This window comes from Panicum virgatum, chromosome 8N, assembly GCF_016808335.1.
Source record: "Panicum virgatum strain AP13 chromosome 8N, P.virgatum_v5, whole genome shotgun sequence".
Classification (NCBI taxonomy): domain Eukaryota; kingdom Viridiplantae; phylum Streptophyta; class Magnoliopsida; order Poales; family Poaceae; genus Panicum; species Panicum virgatum.
The window spans coordinates 3,003,950-3,027,237 of NC_053152.1; the positions used below are offsets into that span (position 1 = coordinate 3,003,950).

Here is a 23,288-nt window from a genome sequence, read left to right on the forward strand (position 1 = left end):
ATTGCAATATCTGAAATTATGCGCATCGTCACTATGTTTTCATCCCTATCTTGATGTTTGGTGGAGCTGTCGGGATCGCCGGTCGTCATGCATTGCTTCTTAGTGTGTAGGTTCTCAGGCAAAAGCCTAGCTGTGTCGATGATGATGGTGCTGTGGGCATCATTTTCCTTCCTTAAAGTGTTACCGTGAGGACCTCAACATGCAAGGATAGTCCAGGTGAAAACCAAAGAACCGATTCACTAGTTCGGTTTGTGGTAGCATCTTAATGTTGCTCTCCTCTTGAGGCATCGTCTTCGAGTCCTTGATTGCAATATTTTTTCCCCATGGTTAGCTTCGAGTAATGGCAGTGTCTGATCTGTTTGCGTGGTAGAGATCGACTAAGCGTGGTTTCTAGATCACAGGGTGATCGGAAGGTACATGAGCGTCGACGGTCCTTACATCAAGAGTTTCTAAGAAGACAATTAATGTGAGATTCTTGTTTCTACATGAGGACTAAAGCGACGTTGAAGGAAGGATGTAGAAAAAGTCCAAAGCTTAGTCTTTCGCTTTCTGTCTTATTTCTTTATTTTTTTATCTTTTGTGTTCCTCAGTTGGAGGTTTGGAGTCTAAGTACTCATATAAGCTTTTGGTTTTGTAGCCAAATCTATTCCTTTGTCGTCCTAGACATTCACCTATAAATGTTCAAGACTGGGATTTTCTCTTAATCTAAAAATCTTGACATTTTGTTGCTCCAGAAGAAATGGATTGGTTGAGTTTGGCAATGGTTTTGAGTAGAATCCAGTGTGCTTCATGCAGCTGCATGTAGTGCAGGACGTTATTGAGATTCGAAAAGTTGTGATTTGGAATCTCGGGCAAAGACTATGGTCGCGCCATAGTGCAGGGCGTTCTGAACATTTTTGAAAGCAAGTATCTCTTTCTCTAGTGCAAATACAACTATTGTCATGCTGTAACGCTTACGCTCTGCTGTATTTTTTTATCTTTGAGGAGGTTAATGTGAGACATAGATGGAAACGTGAGTTCCTATGTCATGCGGACTCTATATTTAACTTTAATCGGATACGGATACTTTTGGGTAGTTTAGAACATTGTGTCTTCATTAAATTGGACATGGACTCTTCTTTTGGGTAGTTTAGAACATTGTGTCTTCATTAAATTGGACATGGACTCTTCTGGCCAATTTAGACCATTAGATCTTCATTAAATCCAACGGTATAAATCTTCTCTTTTCTAGATTAACGTGAGAATTTCTCGACCCTCTCAGCGAACGTGGTGGCTTCTTTTAACACTCATATATATATATATATATATATATATATATATATATATATATATATATATATATATATATATGTGTGTGTGTGTGTGTGTGTGTGTGTGTGTGTGTGTGTGTGTGTGTGTGTGTGTGTATTAGATTGATACCTTAAATATTGAATTGTTTCAGAGAAAGTTAATACAAATGATTGTGTGGTGTGGTGTGTATAGGAGTCCTCATGCCAAGGTCAAACTATGACCTTGCAATGGTTGGTGGCCACTTGGGTACAAAGAAAAAAATCTTATTTTTTGTGTTGTTTTCTTTTCTCTCTAATTTTTAGAATCAATTTTTAGGGCAGTTTGTAACATGGACCGTGCAATATCCCATATTTCCTATAATGTTATTTTGTGAAAAAAAAATCCAAGATTTTTTTTAAAATCATTTAATACATGTAGAGCCATGAAAAATCCAAGATTTCCATTTGGTTTCTGTGTCGGTTTCAAACTAAATCTAAACCCCTAGGTGGCTCGACCCTATCTGAAGGGAGCTCACCAAGAGCCGATCTGCTAACTCACCTAACCGCCAGCACCGAAAACCTACCCAGATCCAAACCCACCTAAAAGCGTTGAGGCCTGCTAACTAGAACCGGCTGCTAATAAACTTAGCTATCCTGGCTCAAGACCTTGTTCTGTTTTCAGGCTCAGCATCAGTGCTACCGCGCTCCTCTCTTTTTCTCCTCACTGACCGATGGGACCGCAGTTCAAGGAGTGCTCCTAAATTTAGAGATTGAGGACTCCATCACTTGGAAATGGACACTGGATGGCACTATTCTGCATGGTCAGCATATCGGGCTCAGTTCATGGGATCCTTTCGGGCCTTCAAAATGGACATTATCTAGTGCGCGAGAACTGAAAACAAGTGCATAGTGTTTGCATAGACTAGTGGAGATGCACATGCCATAGGCATGTGTTTAGAAAAAAAATATTTCTAAAAGAATACGTGAAAAAAATACCATCATCAACATGTAATTATCGCTTACGACAATCCAACGTGTTTGTGATGTCTCCAAATGGTCAACGGCCATCCATCGCTAGGAAATATTCAACAGATCAAAATCTTCGATTAGATTTATATCTCAATGGACAAGAAATTCTTCATGTAAAGCATCGGCCAACTGGATGTCTAGTAGAACGGTGCCATTTTCATATATCAAGATTGAAATTTTCAAATCATGATGTTCTTCCCCGAGAGAGAGAGAGAGAGAGAGAGAGAGAGAGAGAGAGAGAGAGACATCATGCAAAACTGAAACTATGGCCTAAAGTATTTCAGGCATCAAATTTATTTTCAACAGCCAAGATTATTTTGGATGGGGGGTAGTCTGAGCACTGAGCAGCTCATCGCAGAACTTCAAGCGCGCATCCCTAGCCAGAGTTCTTGGAACTGGAATGTTCATGTGGTGGAGAATGATTTCATTGTAACCCTCCCATCTGCTGACGAACTGGAAAGGGTTATTCGCTATGGGTTTTTTTTCATTAACGAGAAGAAAATTCATTTGAATTTCGAGGTTTGGTCAGAAGAACAGAAAGGGCTTCTACTTCCAAAAATTTGGATTCGTATTCTCAAGGTGCCTAGCAAGCTGCGGGAAATCTCTGTTTTGTGGGCTCTTGGTTCGATGGTGGGAGCCACATAGATGGTTGACATGGTAACTTCTAAAAATTCTCCATATGGTAGAGTGCTTGTTACTGTGTTAGACTCGAAAGCGATACCGGAGCAACTGGGTGTTGTCATTGGAGATCGCTGGTTCGAGTTCCCGATCGAGGTAGATAGCATTATTCATGGGGTTGAATCATATGTTGAGATATCTAATGATCCGGGGGGAAAGGACAATAACAATGATGATGAAAATGATGATCTATTGGGAGATGATGATCTGATGGGTGGGAGAAATACCACGGACAGGCAGCATAATGCAAGTTCGGGCCCCAAAAACAATTCTGATGTTGATATGGACACACGTAACAATGCGGAGCAGCCAGGTAACCAAACCTCTGGTTTCCAACAAAAAAACTTATGGCACATGAGATTTTAGATATGGTTACAGGTGATCTTTTTGAGGAGATTGCGAATAGGGTCATGGCTGAAAATGATGGCAATGAAGGCTCAGTGATGGAGTCGTTGGGTGCTGATGGCAAGTTTGTGTGCAGCAGGGATGCAACCACTTGTGAGGGAGTTACTGGCGAGGCGGTAGCTTTCAAAGTTGCGCCTGCAGCAACACCTACACAATTGCAGCAGTTGGACGTTATCGTTGGGAGCACAGACGTGGTGGGTGACATGGCCATGGATGCGGCTGATATACACAAGGTGGGTGGGGCTGACCAGGAGGGCTACTCTACCACTGAGTCTTGTGCAGAGGCTGTTTCGTTGGGTGTCGTCGAGATGGATGGTCGCGAGGAGGCTTTGGTGACGCCAGTGAAGGCGTTTCCTTGCAAGCCCAGGGACCTAGTTGCCACTCTAGCGCGAGAAGGGCGGGATCTCTTGACGAGCACTCATTGGCAAGGGCACAACGGCTTACTACAAAACGCAACCTTGATCAAGGTACTTGCTCAGGCTCTTTCTTCTGCCTTTCAGATAATCGCATTATTAAAAATATTACCAACCTAGGTGTAATTTTGGGTAACAATGATCTTGCAATTAAAAAGGTGACTAGGGAGATTAGAGATTTCGAACATGGTAGGATAGCCAATTCGCCGATATCTAATTCCAAAGTTAAACAAGATCTTATGAAAGATCATGATGAATTAGATACACTGGAAGATGATGGTCTTGACCATGTCGGTTTGAAGGATTTTAATTGTGATAAACTGGTGGATGGTCCGACATAGAGCAATAGTCAATTAGATGATATTTGTCTCTCTAAGTTGACACCAAAATCCAAGACCAGCAAAGAAAAAAAATATTGGAGGTCCCAGTTCATAAGAAAGGGACAAAAAATTAAAATTAAATATAAAGTTCCTAAATGAAAGGCATTTTTTGGAATAGCAGAGGTCTTCGGAACTTGGCTAAATTTGGATTTTTGTCTGATATTACTAATAAGCAGAACCTTGATTTCATTGCTCTTCTGGAAACTTGTAGAAAGAATTTTATGGATACAGAATTAAATAATATTTGTGGTGGTAAAATTTTTTTGTGGAGCTGGATTGACCCCAAGGGACATTCCGATGGAATCCTGTTGGGTATTAATCCATCCATCTTTGACATTGGTTTTATTTCACAAGGTGACTACCACATTAAATTTTGATTGAGAAATAAAAATGCTGATTTCCAATGGAATCTAATCGCAGTCTATGGAGCAGCTCAAGATGACCATAAACAAAGCTTTTTGACTGAGATAGTCCAATGTTGTCAGAATGAGTCTTTACCATTCCTTATGGGGGGTGATTTTAATATAATTAGAGGTCCAAATGAGAAAAATAATGATCGATATGATGATAGATGGCCATCTTTGTTCAATGCGGTCATTAATAGTCTAGATCTAAGAGAACTTGAATTGTCTGGCCAAAAATTCACTTGGGCTAATTCTCTGCCTCAGCCTACTTTTGAAAGGTTAGACAGAGTTTTGGTTTCCACAGAATGGGAGTTGAAATTTCCACGGGCCACCATTCAAGCCATACCACGTGAAATTACTTCGGATCATACACCACTCCTCTCTTTTGGTGACAGACGAGGTGCAAGCCAACCAATTTTCAGATTTGAATTAGGTTGGTTAACTCGAGATGATTTCCGGGAAGTAGTAGAAAGATCGTGGACGTCCGTTTGTGAAGGAAATACGGCCATTGATTTGTGGCAAAAAAAAATAAGAAGGCTAAGGCAATTCTTAAGAGGTTGGGCCAAAAATAAAAGTGGACACTACAGAAAAGAGAAAAAAGAACTCATCTCTAAACTAGATAAGTTGGACAAAAAAGCAGAAACCCAGACACTCAATCAATGGGAGATAGATCTAAAACAGACCCTCAAATTTTTGGTGATATGAACACCAAATATTTTCAGCTTATTGCAAATGGGAAACATATGAAAACGAGAATTTTCTAGCTAGAAGATGATGGAAAAATCATTAAAGGGGATGAACAACTTAAGAAATACATCACTGATTACTATCACGGTCTATTTGGCCCTTTTGACATCTCTCCTTTGACCATGGATGAGGGTAGAAGGGAGGATATACCGCAGGTGACAGATGATGACAAAGAGAAATTAATAGCGAAGTTCTCTTATAATGAGATTAGAGAGGCTATTTTCCAAATGGAACACAACAAGACACCTAGTCCGGATGGTTTCCCAGCTGAATTTTATCAAGCCTTCTGGGATCTAATCAAGAATGATTTAATGGCTATGTTTGTAGAATTCCACAATGGGACCCTTCCTCTCTATAGTCTTAATTTTGGAATTATAACCCTTCTTTCAAAGAAGGATAATGCAGTACAAATTCAACAGAACTGTCCTATCTGTCTCCTTAATGTGAGTTTCAAAATTTTCACAAAAGTGGCAGTTAACAGACTGACGCAAGTGGCGGATAAGGTCATCCGACCAACACAATCTGCTTTCATGCCAGGGAGATACATCTTGGAAGCGGTTGTAATTCTTCATGAAATATTACATGAACTTCAAAAAAATAAGATGAATGGGGTAATCTTAAAACTGGAATTCGAAAAAGCCTATGACAAGGTAAAGTGGTCTTTTCTCCAACAAACGCTGAAAATGAAAGGTTTTCCCGAGAAGTGGAGCTCATGGATTGAATCTTTTGTGTCTAAGAGAAGCGTTGGGGTCAAGGTCAATGATGACATAGGAAAAATTTTCCAGACTAAAAAAGGACTCAGACAAGGCAATCCATTGTCTCCTTTGCTCTTTAATCTTGTTGCAGATATGTTAGCGGTTATGATTGCTAGAGCAAAGCAGGATGGACAAATCTCGGGTCTTTTGCCCCATCTTGTAGGTGATGGTATTTCAATTTTACAGTATGCAGATGATACTATTATCTTTATGAATCATAATTTCGATGAAGCTAGGAACATGAAACTCATACTGACTATCTTTGAGCAGTTATCTGGCCTCAAAATAAATTACCATAAGAGTGAACTCTTGTGAAGCAAAGAAGGTAGAATCTGACTACATGAATATTTTTGGATGTCAGGTAGCGGAAACTCCTCTAACTTATTTGGAAATACCATTACACTATAAGAGAATAAGTAATAAAGACTGGAAGATTTCTATAGGTTTGAACATAAACTGAGTACATGGAAAGGCAAGTTGCTCTCCTATGGAGGCAGGCTTACTCTCATAAACTCAGTTTTAAGCAATCTATCTGTCTATATGCTTTCTTTCTTTGAAATCCCAAAAAAAGTTCTCAAAAAACTAAATTTTTATAGATCTAGATTCTTCTGGCAAGGAGATGGTCACAAAAGAAAATATAGATTATCTAAATGAGATATACTATGTAGACCAAAAGAACAAGGTGGACTAGGAATTATGGATTTAAAAGTCCAAAACAAATGCCTCTTAAGTAAATGGTTGTTCATACTTACTAATGAAGATGGCATTTGGCAGCAGATACTCAGGAATAAATACCTTAAATCCAAAGCCCTAACTCAGGTTGAGAAAAAACCTGGTGATTCACAGTTTTGATCAGGGCTTATGTCAGTAAAACAAGATTTTTTTAATTGGATGACGTTTAAAGTACAAAATGGGAAACAAACCAGATTTTGGGAAGACAAGTGGCTGGGGAACTCGGCCCTTAAAGATCAATATCCCAATTTGTTTAATCTGGTTCATCGCAAACATGTTACCGTTTATACAGTTCTTAATGGTGACTCTTTGAATGTCTCGTTTAGGAGACACCTTACGGGAAATAACCTGATGGACTGGATGGATTTGGGACTTCATGTTGCTAACATCCAGCTGGGAGATAATAACGACATAGGAATCTGGCAACTTCACAAAAGTGGCCAATTTTCAGTTCGTTCTATGTACTCAGCTCTATTGGATGTTCGAGCTCTACCCATAAATAAGCCCGTATGGAAATTGAAAATTCCTTTGAAAGTAAAAAATTTTATTTGGCTACTCCACCGTGGGGTTATCATGACAAAGGATAATTTAGCCAAGCGTAATTGGAAGGGGAGCAAACAATGTTGTTTTTGTATGAATGATGAAATAATTGTGCATCTCTTTTTCGAATGTCATATGGCTAGGTTACTTTGGAGGATAATTTTCATCACCTTCGGTCTTACAAAACCCAATAATATTGTGCATTTATTCGGGTCATGGCTGCAGGGTTTTATATGGGAAAAGAAAAAAGTTATGTTCACGGGCCTATGTGCGCTTCTCTGGTCAATCTGATTATCCAGAAATTATATAGTTTTTCATAATACTAAAAAAACAAACTGTCCAGATTCTTTTCAAGCTACCTATCTTATCAGGACTTGGACGATTTTGCAAAAGGTGGAGGACAAAGACTTGATTGTAGATGCATGTCGCGCCTTGAAAGTGACGGCGATGGACATCTTTGCGCGGAACGGGTGGCAGTTTAGTAATAGACTTTGTGACTTGTAATTTGCTTTCTGTTTAGTTATTAAAGTTTGTAATAAAGGCCGGATATAACTCTTTGATATAGAGGCCGGAATATTGTTTAATATTCTTTTATCTAAAAAAAATTATTTTCAACTACAGTACTGCCGCACACGGGAAACTACACCAGGAAACAAATACTCACGCCAAAGCTCATGTCGAAATAAATGCAAGAGCTGATCAAGGCCGATCACATCATGATTCATAAAATCCACAACCGGAAAAAGAACCTCCGGAACTGAAAACTCTGACGACGTCGATCGTCCGAGCAAAAGCAACCGTCAACCCGTCTTTTCTAGCAAGAACACCGCTAGCGCAGCCCCGCCAGGCGGCCCAGGCGTCGCGAGAACAGGAAGGGGGCAAGGCGCGTCGGGGATTCGCACCGTGAGAAGGTTCAGCATCCTGACCGCACGCGGGATTGCTGCTTTGCAGTATGATGCGCTTAAATTTGGCTTTGTAACTACCAACGGTTTCGCAACTGCAGAAATTCTTGAAGCAACTTATACTTATCCGGCTGCTGCAAAGAGGCTACAAGGAGTCTGGATTAACGTTACCTCTAGGCTCTAGCAGCGAGCAACGACAAAAACAACGTGGGGCGCCGGTGGACAGGAGAACAGGGGCACCGGTGGACAGGAGAACAGTGCACGCAGGTTCCCTTACCGGTGCGAACGGTCCGTTCCGGTTTGGGCCGGTACCAAACCGGCCCAAATTCAAAATTCAAATTTGAATTCAAAAAAATTAAAAATTTCTAAAAAATTTCTAAAAATACTTTAAGGTGCGACGAATCTAATGGTGTCAATTTTTCTTAAAAATTCGTTCGTTTAACATACTTTTCGGGGATTTAAAGTTAAAACAAAAAAGAAAAGGAAAAAAAATAAGACGGCTCATTAAGGCCCACTTGGTAAACCGGTCAAACCGGCCGGTAAACCGGTCGCCGGTATACCGGTCCAAACCGGTTACTCATGCGATTTTAAATTTGGATTTGAATTCAAACCGGTCAAACCGGCCGGTAAACTGGTCAAACCGACCGGTAAACCGGTCTAACCGGTCGGTATACCGGTACGAACCGATTGAACTGAGTTTTTTGAATTCAAATTTGAATTTGACCGGTTTCTACCGGTAACCGGTCAAACCGGTCCGGTTTACCGGAACCGGAGGGCGCCGGTTTGGGTAAACCGGTCGGGAAAAAAACCCTGAGGTGGACAAGGGCGGGTTGTGGCAGGGAGAGACGTGTGCCACTCTAAAGAAGCTAATCCTTGCCATAACGCCAGGCACGAGGGAAGGTAGCCATCCGGCCAATCAATTTGCTTTCCATATTTCCATAAAAACAGTGCGCATGGACCTTTAGAAAATAAATTGCGGCGACTTCCAAAAAGAGCACTTGGTTGCTTCCAAAATTCAGGGGTCCGATGGCTTGTTACAATGGAATGGAAAGTGTGGGTATATCGTATGGGTATGCAGAAGCTTTGGAGAAAAAACTTTATTTTTTTGGTAGAAACATTTTCTTTCTATCAAAAAATGGGCCTCCACCCTCTTTCGTCAAACCTTTTGGCCTGACAAGTGGAACCTCTATAAGGGGTGGACCTAATTTTGATGAGAAAGATTTCACTTCAACTTTTATAGTATATAGTGTATTATAGATTCGCATTCAAAACAAAATCCTAACGGCCGACAATTCACGCCTCCGGGATGGCATATCAAGCTTCCTGTGCTCCCTACAATGGACCTATGGAGACTGGCCAGCTCCTCTGCTTACTTTATCCTATTGCCAAGGCAGTTTGGATCCAGGTCGTCCTATCTTGGGAGCGCTGGACTCTTCCCCAACAGACCCATCCGGCAAATTTTGATTGCATCAGTAATTGGTGGGATGCAACAGCAAAGACTGTGCATAAGAACCAGCGTCACGATTTCAATGAACTGTAATTTCAACGGTCTGGTGATATACATTATGTGGAATTTGTGGAAAGAGCGGAATCGGCGCATTTTAGAAAACATACTCCAATCGGCACAAGACGAAAAAGATAAAAGAGGATCTTGTGCAATCCAACAGTGTTTAGTAACACAACCTTTTAGTGTTAGTTTTCTGAGAAAGGGCATAGGGGTTGTTCCTGTTTCACGTCGATCCTCTTTTCTGTTCGCGACCGGGGTGCCGCGCGTTGCACCTTAAACTCTTTTCTTTCTCTCTTAATTGTAAGGCAGAGCTCCTGCCATTACGTTCAAAAAAATAGGTGGGACCGCAGCTATATCAACGTCGTTCTTGCGCAAACTTGTTCACTCGCTTGCTAGCTGACAGCATGATCAACGATGGCTATGCAGCCTATGCCCTATGCATGGTTGCTTCTGTCGTCGGGTGAAGTTTCCATGCTGCCCTTGCTTTAGCTAGGCGAGGACGAACGCAAGTTCACCAGTCCTGCAACTCACTGTTCACTCGCCGAACCTGACCCCACCGGCACTCCCCTCCGCTACTCACTTTCCAGTTCCAGCTGAGTGGAGAAAGACGCCTCCGATCTGATGCCTGTGCTCTGCTAGCCCAAGACGCTCCATGCACTGGGGATTTATTTTTCCCTCCGCGCCGCCACACCAACCTAAAGGAGTGAAAGAGCCAATGAGAGAAGGGAAGGAAGAGAAATAAAGGAGGAAGAAGGCGATGAACCCTGGACCCCAAGCTATAATCGACAAACCCGGAGGCCAGAGTGAGGAGGAGTATGCAAGGAGGCGAGCTGAACTAGAGCTAGGAGGAGGACGAAGATGGTCACCGCAAGCTCAAGGAAGCCCATGCTGCTAATTCGGATTTAATGAGCTTATAGGGGCACATGCCCCCCTTCATCCGCCACCACACCTGCCACCGCCGCTGGCCACCACCCACTGGCTGTCGCACCCTGCCCGGCCGGTAGCGTACTTGGGGTTATAGCAATCTCATTCCTATTTAACAAAATTAGTGGCTGGGAATTTAATTTTGATGGTGAAGCATCCATACAATGAGACAGCTATGGAGGGTCCAATCAGACGAGATCCGCAACTTGTAGACCCTTCACAGCTATCTCGGTGTACGTATGCTTTGCCATCAAAATTGACATTGCAGCCACTAATCCCGTTAAATGGGAGTAGGATTGCTATGACCCCAAGTACGTTGACGGTCGGGTAGGGTGAGACAGCAGGTGGGTGGTGGCCAGCGACGGTGGTAGGCGTGGAGGCAGATGAAGGGAGGCGTGTGCCCCTATGCCGACAGCTATCTCTGTGTACGGATGCGTTTAGTAACACAACTTTTTAGTCTTAGTTTCTGAGAAGGGGCATAGGGGCTGTTCCCTGTTTCACGTTGATCCTCTTTTCTATTCGCAGCCGAGGTGTCGCGCATTGTCCCTTAAACTATTCTCTTTATCTCTTAATTGTAAGGCAGAGCCCCTGCCATTACATTAAGAAAAATTGATGGGATCGCAGCTGTATCAGCGCCGTTCTCGCGTAGACTCTCGTTCGCTCGCATGCTAGCCGACAGTGCGGTCGACGATAGTTATGCGGCCTATGCCCTATGCATGATCGCTTCAGTCGTCGGGTGGTTCTGATGCTACCCCTGCTTTAGTTGGGCGAGGACAAATGCCAGTTCACCAGTCCTGCAATTCACTGTCCACTTACCAAACTTGACTACTCCACCGGCGCTCCTCTCCGCTACTCGCTTTCTTGTTCCAACTGAATGGCAAAAGGCACCTCCGATCCAACACCTGTCTCACCGCATAAGGGTGACGAACCTTAGACCCCGAGGTATAAACCACGAACTCGAAGGCCGGAGAGAGGAGGAGTAGGCGAGGAGGAGAGTTGAACCAGAGCTGGAGGATAAAGACGATCACCGCGAGCTCGAGGAAGCCCATGTCACCAATACGAATTTAATGAGCGTAGGGGCACATGCCCCTCTTCATCCGCTGCCACGCCGGCCACCACCCATCAGCTATCCCACCCAGCCCGGCCGGTAGCATACTTAGAGTCATAATAATCATATTCCCATTTAACAGGATCAGTGTCTGGGATGTCAATTTTGATGGTGAAGCATCCGTACGTGAGATGGCTGTGGAGCGTCCGGTCAGCCGAGATGGTAAAGCATCCGCAACTTGTTGACCCTCCACAGTTATCTCTGCGTACGTATGCTTCGCTATCAAAATTGACATCCCAGCCATTGATCCCGTTAAATGGGTACGCTTATGGTCGCGCGGGGTGGGACAACTGGTGGGTGGTGGCCGGCGATGGTGGCAGGCATGGCGGTGGATGAAGAGGGCGTGTGCCCCTACGCCCACAACCATCTCAGCATACGGATGCTTCGCCATCAGAATTGACATCCCAGCCGCTGATCTTGTTAAATGGGAATGGGATTGTTGTGACCCCATATATGCTTACCAAGTTGACAAACTTGCCCATGAGACCATTTTAACTCCAGGTGCCAACAAGTTAGCAGAGATCACATATGCGATGATGTCCAACACCTTCGAGGCCACGCTCATCGATGACATTGGAGTCAGGAAAGTTCTCTTCAACAATGCACAGGGGATGGTGCAGTGCTTCTCCCATGTCAACAACTCACGGTTCCTTCTTCAACTGGCTATGAGTGTGGTTACTGGGCCTTGTGGTAAGGAGATTCACATAAAGGTGGATCTAGAGATTCACATCAGGGGATGAAGCATTTAGAAGCCGAACTCTATATAGCCAACGGAATCTCAAGTCAATTTCATGTGGTTGATGGTGGCAAAGTTGAAATGAGCGTCATCTAGTACCCACCTATCCCACAGGTAATCTCTTCGTTCTAAAAAACTTTGATGGTGGCGAAGTTGAAGTGTTTATTTAGCTTAATTTGTGTTAAGATCCATCTAATTAAAGCAATACCTTGCATGGTAGTTTCTACTTTTCTAGTTCCAGTGCATACATGTCGTTATTGATGATCTAAAAGTTTAAAAATTAAATAAACAACACAGCTTCCAATCACAACTGCTAAAGTAATTAGAGGTAACAAGGTCATTTCTTAGGATGGGTAATGTGTCTGAATTTTTCTAAAATGACTGTTTTTAGGGTGGAGGAAGTAACAAAATAATTAAGAGATTGTACAGAACTACCTATTCGCTTGCACCAGACGTTGAGGACATTTATCATTTCTGGCCCCTTCTTCTAATAATTAAAGTCCCATGCTGCAGATGAGGAATTGGTACCTACATGAATTAATGTACACCATAGGAGATGAAGGGATGTCATATACTGGGTTCATAATGACTCTTCGTCGCATTCTCGCCGACCACCCGAACCGCAAGGGTGAGGATATCGTGGATGGACACGAAGACCCAAATCTCTCATTCACCCGGCAACATGCAGTGCTCACCTGCCTGGGGACGAATAGCTATGTTCGCATCAAACTTCAAATGGCGGCCACGGGAGCATTCACAGTCCTAACATAGGTCTTGTTTGGATCCATGGGTTATTTCTTAGTCCACGCCCAAATAGTCCCAAATAGCCCAAAGAGAGCCAAATAGGAGGGCTATTTTTGAACTATTTGCAAATAGCCTACCAAAAAAATATCCCCCAAGGGGTGCTATTTGGGCCTATTTTGTGTGGGCCCATTGAATCTCTCACTCTCTCTCTCGTAAAAGTAGCAGTCTAATGATTGGAAAAGTGATTTATGAGCCAAATAGCCTTTGGATACAAACAAGTCAAGAGCTATTTTATTGAAGAGCTATTTTCTTAAGCTAAACTTTAGCCCTCAAAATAATTCTCGGCTATTTCTCCAAACAGGGCCATAGACATGCAAGACTTGCGCATCCTTGACTACTTCATGTCTGATGACATAAATACCGTCCCACCAGGCCAGTGTGCATATTGCTTGGCCAAGTGATGTTATTATTTATTTCCCTTTAATTGTTTTCTTGTGACAAATCATGTCGTGCATTGCTGGTTGATCATCATCATGCATACGCATGGCCTGGAACACTAGTTCGTCCCTTTATTTACTAGTTTTATTGGGCTTCGGGTGACTTTTTCCCGTAATTTTTTCGTGGGATTTCAGGCAAATTTTTTTGGGGGAATCCATGCTAGAACATCTGTGAGCATGACAATGGTGACTCCCAAGCAAATCCCCTACTAAAGTGTCATGAATTTTATGATTCCCCAAATTTATTCTTCACTTAGGGTTTTCTAAAATTCTCGAAATCGATTATGGATTAATTCATTCATCTTCTGTGAGGGAAGCAGGTAGCGGGGGAAGAAGAGATCGGAAGGAATGGAACAGGGACAGGAGTGTGCAAGCACGAGGATGAAGAGTAGAGGATAGATTAGTCTTGAGGAATAAGTTGATGTTTACAATAATTGTTGCCTCTCCCCTCTGCTCTCCAAGTCTCATATACTATCTCATGTTTTGGGCCAGTTTACATGCTGAGCCACTCAAGCCCGGACACAGCCGCATTGGGCTTCTTTGTTCTTGTTCTGCGATACGGTCCATTATCGACGATAGCCTGCTAACAGTCTCCCCCTCTTGAAACACCAATTGCCCCCAAGCTGGTGCATGTGGAAAAAGGTCCACAAGATCTTCCCAGGTTGCCATTGATGAGGGCCAATGTTGGTATTTTTTAACATTCACGAGTAAATCCGCAAGCATACAGATATATTGTTGTAGCTTTCACTCGTGAGTATTCAAGAATATCGTATCCACAAGGAATGTGTGTACTAAGCTTCTAGCTGATTCATCCACGGACAGACATGAGTAAGGTAGGCGAGGATAGAGAGGATTTCTAAGGTTAAGAATTTCTGGTAAAGATAGGTTCAACCTCTACTTTCTTACTTCGGGCGGCAGTTTGACCCCGGTTTGCTAGGACCCTCCGACCAATAGCTCTACGCCATACCCGAATAGGGGGGAGTACAAGGCACAGACAAGGCTGTCACCACCTGACGCCTACCCCTCAATACTATGGGCATGAGGCAAACAAAGGTAATCTAGCCTCCTGGAGTCTAGATACTACATCTATGCTGTCGATTGCGGCTCTAGCGTCAATCAGGGTTACCCATCTCTATCAGGGGCCCTCTACTAGAGCATCCGTTATAAAAACGGACGATGATCCCGAAAGCAAGTAAAGAATAGAACTTAACCAAAAGAGTCACCACCATAGGAGATCTCGAATCCTCACTTAGAAAGGAAGCATCCCTTGAGGTACAAGATCGAGGACGAGTACTGACAGGCTGGCACCTCCCCCGAACTACCCCTCATTCTCTCCTTATTTCCTAGCCACTACGGAGGCAGGGCTTCGCCTTGGAGTGGAGCTCTTCTCTTATGTTGTGTTTGAATGGGGGTTCTCCTCCTTATATACTCCTCTAAGGTTGGTTCATGGCTGAGTTACACATGGAAATATTATGAACCATCTTGGGGGAAGTGCGGGGGTTCTTCCCACCAAATATGAGCGAGACGGGAAGCTGTCAAGGATCAGGTTTGGCTGAACCCTGGATGTTGCCTCTCGCGCCGCCTTTCATCTGGGACACTGCCAGGTGAGTCCTCAAGTGGGTACGGGGTGGTTGGCGTTAAGTAGGCAGTTTCCTCCTGTTTATGGGCCCTTGAATCCATGCGCCAGCATTTCTTGGCCTCTTGGGTTGAATTGCTTCGGTGTGTGACCCTTCCAATTCTCGTGCATGCATAGATTGCTCTAAAATTTACTTTTCCCTCTGTTTGAGTATGGTTTTCCTCCGTATGCAGACACGGTCTCCTGTAAATAGTGATTCACCAAAACTCATGAAAATGATTAGAATTAAACTCTTATTTCTAGTTTGGTGTTTGTTTTGTCACTATTTTTTATAGGAGTTGACGGTCAGATATGACACTTCAGGACTACCAACAACCACCCCACACTTGGTCTTTTGCTCGTCCTCGAGTAAAGATTTGAGGACTAATGTGGGCCATCTCCTTAAGTGGTATGGTGCATGTATATAAGTTATTCTAAGCCTTACCCTTTTTACTTATGAATTTTGAAGTGTCTACCATGCAGTCTTGGGTAGTTGAGGAATAGAAGGGATTAGAATCAAGCCACCTTTACTTCTGTTGCTCAGATATATTGGGTTTTCTAAAGATTTTCAGAACAGACTTAGACTTTCTCCTTGAATGATTCTCTCAAATCAATCAATGTGTATGGTTTAACAAGGCACTAATTGGCCTCTTCTTTCCCTACTTCTAGTAACGCCTTTTGTGGAGCTCAGGGTAGGAGATGAAAAGGAAACATACTTGCATTGCATATGTTGTGAAGTCAAAAACTGGACCCAAGGAGAAGCAAATCATACACTCTAATCAAGATGTGCAAGTGTGTGGAAAATATGTGGATGGAAGAGGTATGGAAACTCCTCTTTATATAATCTGTCTCCCTTTTGAAATGTTTTTTAGGACATGGCTATCTTCACTTTTTATTATATTTTTATTTTTCATATATTTGGACCTTCATGTGTCTAACTATTTTTCAATTATGGATACATTTCAAGTCACCATATATGGGCAAGTACATTAGAGCCATCTAATAGACGGTCTTATGCAATGACAAATCAGTTTGAGATGACTTACAAACTTTACAGTGGATTGTATTTTTTGTTGTCTTATAGGAGTACCATGTGAGTAGCATGATGACAACAACTCATACAATGGTGATGATGTGGTCTCATAACAGTCCTTAATTTTAGCTTGTGATACCGCAACAACCAAGTTCTGTTAAGCCGGTGTTGGCATTTCTTAGCGTCATCACTAGGATTGTTAGTCCATAGCAACGGCGCCAGAAAATGCTTGTGCCCAGTATGTCTTAATGTTTATAGAAGGATCCGCAAGCACATAGATATACCATTGTAGCATTTCACCTGGAGAGTATTTGGGTATCATTATTTATATTTTCCCAAAGGATGGCATGTGGTAAAGTTACTTTACTTGGTACATAATCATGTCGTTGTGAATAATCTATAGATGCAACTCATACAAGGTTAAGTCATAAACAATGATAACAGGGTAATGTGACACACACAGCCAACTCTCAAGGAGAAAAAATAAATAAAGAATAAAAGAATAACACTAAGGTTACAGGAGCATAGGCAAAGAACAAGGCCCTAAGGTATCTATTCGTGTTAGCAAGGGCTACACTACGCACATGGTTAGGGCTACAGGTGCTAAGAAAATAGGAATATAAGGGAGAATGTCCCAACCCGGGTACTGTTAGGATCATTACATATTTTAGAACTCCTACACCGTACCCGAACATCGGGGAGTGCACTAACCACGACAAAGCTGTCATGGCAGACGGACATGGCTGCCGCTACACTTGTCGTCTACCTGTGTCACACCGTGGAGCATAGTTATATCTGAGGGATCCCGCATACACGAGCACCATGTCCGTGTATGAGGTCACTACTCTAGCGTCCCACCCTTTGGATGGACAAGTAAACCACTAAGGTAAGCCCAAAGGCACAAAGAACCGATATTCATATCGAGATTTTCTGGCCTAACTATATACTTTGCATAACTCATGATAAAACTAAGCATGGATTGATAAACTATCGAGATAGCATAGCAACTATGGATAGACTCTATATTGTGAATAGATTACTGACAGGTTGAGTACAAAGCCATACCAAATGTCAAGGATTGCTCTCCGACCTCGAGAATGACTTGCACTCACTAAGAAAAAGTTATAGCCTAGCTCCACTAGCCTAAGGATTATAGGTAGCAAGAGAGAGGGAGAGAGGCTTGATGTGATGGTGTGTGTTGTGAAGCGGGGCGGGGTGAGGCCCCTTTTATAGCTTGGAGGCTCGGTTCCCGCCATCTCTAAGCATGAAAACGTTATCCACGGGGATGAGGATGAGTAGGGGGCACACCATGTCAAGATGCACCTGGACTGGAATCAGTCCAGGTTCGGCCGACCTTGGGGGTCGGTCGATGCCCAGGTGGCACTCCCCAATTCTGCTTCCCCTGGTTCGCTCACATGTGGGCTCTAGTGTTGATCCTCTCAGGTACATTTCTTGGTGCACCCGTTTGCTCTGCCAGGTGAGCCCTCTTTGTAAGTATTACGCATGATAGAATCTTCTGTGTATTTTTGTCGCATGATGCTTTCATCTTATTCCAGACTTGTATCCCTAAAATGGCTAGATGAACAAAACAACTGTGGTACTAGGTTAGTGATACAAATATGTGAGTAAGATATATAGTTTTCGTTTATTATTGAGTATAGTTGACGGCTATATTTTGCACTTAAGAACCGTCAACTGCAGGCACTTATAAGATAATCCACCTACAAAGTCAATATATAATTAAAAAATAACCTGCAATGGATAATCGTTATATTTTTTCGAAGATTACATCTTTTTGCCTATAAGGCCGAACATGTAGTCGCCACTCGCTCCTAGCAAAACTAACAGTTTTAACTCATTATCAATACCTCTTACACTACTCCAGGACCCTTCATTACTGCCGGTTCAAAATGTGCATCACCAATGGTTTGGCTACCTGTTGGATTTAACTCGACCGTGATAGGGTGGGGCATCACCACCAGTCCGTTAAAAAAAAGAGAGAAAAAGCACCAGCATGCCTGCTACTACCCCGCGCCCCGCCACGGCCACACTGGTCGGCAGTTGCGCGCCGCCATCCCTGCCATGCTGCCGTAGCCATGCACGCCTCCGCTGCCGTGCGTGCTGCCACATGCCTGTCGCTGCCCGCGTCTCTGCCCGCCAGTAGCCACGCGCCGCTGTAGCCACACACGCCTTCATTGTCTGCTCGCATGCGCCGACTGCCATTGCTCCCCGGATCTGCTCCCGCGCGCCGACCACCCCTGCTCCCCCACACCTGTTCCCACTCACCGACCGCCACTGCTCCCCCATGCCTGCTCTCTCCCGGTGGCTGCCACTGCTGCCTCGCACCGGCCGCGGCTCCCGCGCGCCGACCACGACTGCTCCCCTATGCTGGCTGCCCTGTGCGTCGGTCGCCGCAGGATTGGAGGGGAGGAGCAGCGGAGGTGGCAGTAGGGAGGGTTGGAGGGAGGAGAGCCACGGGAAGAGGGAGGGAAGGTGGCGACGGAAGGGAGAGAGCAGCGGGGGAGGAGCGGTGACATGGAAAGAATTGAATGGAGGAACAGCGGGAGAAGAAAGGGAGGGGAGGGCGCTACGGGGAAAGAGGGAGGAGAGGAGGCGACAAAGGAGAGAAGGGAGGCAGCGGGAGAACAGGTGCGGCGCGGGAGAGAGAAGATGGGAGAGGAAAAATGAGAGGTGGAGGAGGGAGATGGAAAAAATTAGGGTGATGAGCATCACCGCCAGTTCGTATTACGACCCGGCCATGATGACCACTTTCACTGCCGGTTCGTATTACAACCCAGCGGTGATGTCCATCAAACACATCACCAACGGGTCGTATTATGACCCGGCGGTGATACCTCTTTGGAACCGACGGTGATGAGGCGTTTGCAATGAGTTATTCTGTAGTAGTAATTTGCTAGTTTCCAGAAATATTTGACACGCTACGAGGCTGAGAAAGACCCAACGCCGTAAACAACGGACCACACAACGTCAGCAAACCGGCATTTGAAGATAAGGTGTTTAATTATTTCATCTTTGTGACAAAAGCAGCATTTTTTTGCTCTCTTGTTAATTGCGTTTTGCAATTATCTTTTGTTGAAACCACTCCCCTCAAAAAGTATTGCATAAAGATCTTAATTTTTAAAGGACATTGACAAACTACGGGCAAGGCATGCTTTCGTGATGTCCTGATCGTCTCCACCACTGTTTTGCTCTTTCTCAAGTCTCAACTGCAGCCATTGTGGACTGACTGACTCTTAACAGGCAAAACCTAGACGCAGACATGAACCGTCGTAAGCTGGGGTTTGTTTCCACCTTAATTGACTTGAATGGATAGCAAGTGCTGCAGACAAGTTGATCCCTGCACACCGCGCCGCGGGCGTCTCTCGCGTGAAAGGAACCACAGGACAGTGCACTCCGGTGGAATTTCTGCGCACTTGCCGTGTAAATAAATGTGTTGGCCTTGTACTATAGATAGTGGCCGAAACAAGGCCCTAGCAGCTATGTCCCAGTAGAAATGTCGCCCTCAATGTAGAATTGAGGCCCAAGGTGACACCGATAGTGCCTACTACTGTTGCATGGTCAGGCTCGTGACGTGGTATGGACGCTGTCTCTTGGCTGCATTAGTTCCTAATCGAAGATGCGATCAAGTGGTGGTTGCCCTATCGCTCTCTGGCCGGCTGTACCAGGATTAGATATTAATTAGATGTATTGTCAATATTTTCATTCGGTCGCTAATGGTAAACATACAAATCAACGCGACTTCAAATTAGAACAAGAGGAGGGATTAAATAGTGGATGATGCTGAATAGAAGTATATATCACAAATTAATACAAGGGGTTATTTGGACCACCAGACGATAATAATTTTAACATGGTGGAAAATCAGAACCATGATATATCTCAGGTGGTGGAGGATGAAAATAATCTCCTGAGAACGCCGTTGAGAGAGAGAGGGAGGTAAATGAGGGGGCGTTCCAAAACACTTCAAAAATTACTCGTTTGATTCTTATACATGATAACTATTCTTTTCTTTCAAATTCTTACTTAGTTAATTTATTTGAAGATAAATTCTGATCCGGTGAGAGACGCCAGCGTGATTCAGCTAGATCTATGGCCAACACTACTACTAATAAGGGAGAATTGGAAAGAGGCCATTACAAATCTTCAAGTTTGGAAATACGCCACTGGAATTCATGTAATTAGAAAAACACCATTATAATTCTTCATCTACCACAGCCAAGCCATTCTGTACATCTCCCGCGTAGATGGACCCACCTGCCAGGCCATGTATTTTTCTTTCTTCCTGTATTGCTCCTGGGCCCATCCGTCAGCACTTTGACCAGGGAACGGGCTGTTGGAATTAATGTGGGTTATGCCCATATTATTTTCAATTAAATCATATAAATTCAAAGGCTATATAAATTGCTAGGTGCAATAAAATGGTGGTCTGAATGTATTTGATGACTGAACTAGTAACAGTTACATTATGGTTGCGGTTACCAGTAACCCCCATGCTAAAGGCAGAGGTTACTAGTGAATAATGGACACTTATGTCGTCCAGGTTCATCCTCTACACTTCACCTTCCATAGGCTATAAGAAGGAGTCCTTTTTCAGCCATATACACGAGTACGAACGCATCTCAGCCTTCCCTGTTGAATTGCCTTCTGAGTTCTTCCCGTCCCGGACCTCTGCGCACACAGAGGATCGGGAGAGCAGGCCTCCGGAACCACGCCCGGGCCTGTGACACCTGCTCGGGTGTGCCGAGCGATCAGGTTTTTGGGGAGCGTATCACGGCGCGACTGCTCGCTCTTTCCCGGCGATCGCGATCTTCATCGACTCCTCTTCGCGCGCCTGATCTACGACAGCAATCGGCTGCGCGTTCCTCCTGCATCGGCTGCACGCATTCCTGCATTGGTTGCGTGTTCGTACGAGGGACTGCACTGCGAACCTCGTCCTGCACCGAATTTGTACGACGACTTCAAGCAACGTACCATGGCAACTGGTGCGAATGGAGCCGCCGGTGCCTTCGGCACTGGTCCCTCCGCAGGGTACATTCTGATCCTATTTCTATTTATCGGTTTTCTTGTGATGTTAACTGGTAACGTAGAAAATGCGAAAACTATCATCACATATTTGCTGCTATTTTCCCGATTAATATGGATTAAATTTAACATGAATATGCCTAAATTTCTAACAATCCAAAAACCTGATCGGCATTTTTCTGTTAGTGGTTTTGCTGCTGCGTTGAAACTGGAACCGTTTGATGGCTCGTTTTATAAGAGGTGGAGGTCTCGGATGATACTGTGGTTGATAGCGATGAACTGCTACCAGGTTGCACAGGGGAAGCCTGAACAGTACACTCCTGAGGAGGAGAGTCGGTTCGAGGCAGCCGATAACCTATTTCGAGGCGGTGTGATAAGCGCTCTTGCTGAAAAATATGTTGATTCCTACCTCTCTTTTAAAACTAGGAAGGAATTATGGGATGCATTGGATGAAAAATTTGGTGTTTCTAATGCTGGGAGTGAGTTGTATCTCATGGAGCAGCTTTACGACTAGAAGATGGTAGGGGACCGTCCTGTTGTTGAACAAGCTCATGAGATACAAGTTCTGGCAAAGGAACTCGAACAAATGGACAAGACCCGTCCATGCGCGTTGCCTGACAAGTTTGTGGCTGGCGGTATCATCGCTAAGCTGCCACCTTCTTGGAAGGATTTTGCTACTTCTCTAAAGCACAAGAGGCAAGAGTTCAGCGTGGCTGATCTCATTGGGACTCTTGATGTTGAGGAGAGGGCGAGAGCAAAGGATACGCGCGGGAAAGGCGTCGAGTCTTTTAGTGCCAATGTGGTGCAGAAGAAAAATTCCAATGCATCTCATAATAAAAGGAAGAAGCAGGAGAAGAAAGATAAGCCAAAGCAAACAACCATGTTCAAGAAGTAAAAGGGCAAGAAAAAGAATGAGGGCTGTTTTGTTTGCGGGAGCACTGAGCAGTGGGCAAGTGCGTGCCCAGGCAAATATGTTCAGCCAAAGAAATCAGCAAACATGGTGATTAGCGAGGCTGCAGGAACATAGGGGTATGGTAATTTTTTACCTACTGTTCTTTCAGTCTGTCATTCACCTGAGTGGTGGATGGATACTGGGGCTAATGTACATGTGTGTTCTGATATTTTCTTGTTTTCTTCTTACCAGGCCGGCGTGACAGGAGATTTGTTGATGGGGAACGGATCGCATGCGTGTGTTCTTGGTGTTGGTATGGTAAATCTGAAGTTTGCTTCGGGGAAGACCGTGCAGCTGAAGAACATACAGCATATCCCCTCCATCAAGAAAAATCTAGTTAGCGGCTCTCTACTGTGTAGAGATGGTTTTAAAATAGTTCTTGAGTCGAAATAAATGTGTACTTTCTAAGTATGGGACATTTGTTGCAAAAAGCTATGTGTGCGGAGGCTTGTTCTGCTTTTCTTTGCATGATGATGGCTGTAATAATGTGGCGAACAATGTTTTAATTTCGAATGAGTCGAATATTTGGCATTCACGGCTTTGTCATGTAAATTTCGGTTGTATGTCGCGGTTAGCAAATCTGAATTTAATCCCTAAATTTAATCTAGTCAAAGGTTTTAAATGTCATGCGTGTGTGCAATCTAAGCAACCCCGCAAGCCTCACAAGGCTGCGGAGGCGAGGAACTTAGCGGCATTAGAACTTGTTCATACCGATTTATGCGAGATGAATGGCGATTTGACTAGAGGCGGCAAAAGATACTTCATGACTTTTATAGATGATTGTACTAGATTTTGCTATGTATATTTGTTAAAAATGAAAGATGAGGCGTTACATTACTTTAAGATCTATAAAGCTGAAGTAGAAAACCAACATGA

The 23,288-nt window shown here is 43.9% G+C and overlaps 2 long non-coding RNA genes across 2 annotated transcripts; one reads left to right on the plus strand and one right to left on the minus strand.

The window, feature by feature from the left end:
- Positions 1-14,149: 14,149 nt before the first annotated feature.
- LOC120686331 lies at positions 14,150-19,686 on the minus strand. The gene is made up of 2 exons (XR_005680140.1): positions 17,483-19,686; positions 14,150-15,588 (listed from the first exon to the last, which is right to left on the minus strand). It is a non-coding gene; the product is annotated as an uncharacterized LOC120686331 (long non-coding RNA).
- Positions 19,687-20,747: 1,061 nt separating this feature from the next.
- Positions 20,748-22,991, plus strand: LOC120686332. Its single transcript, XR_005680141.1, has 2 exons — positions 20,748-22,489; positions 22,605-22,991. It is a non-coding gene; the product is annotated as an uncharacterized LOC120686332 (long non-coding RNA).
- The last annotated feature ends 297 nt before the right edge of the window (positions 22,992-23,288 follow it).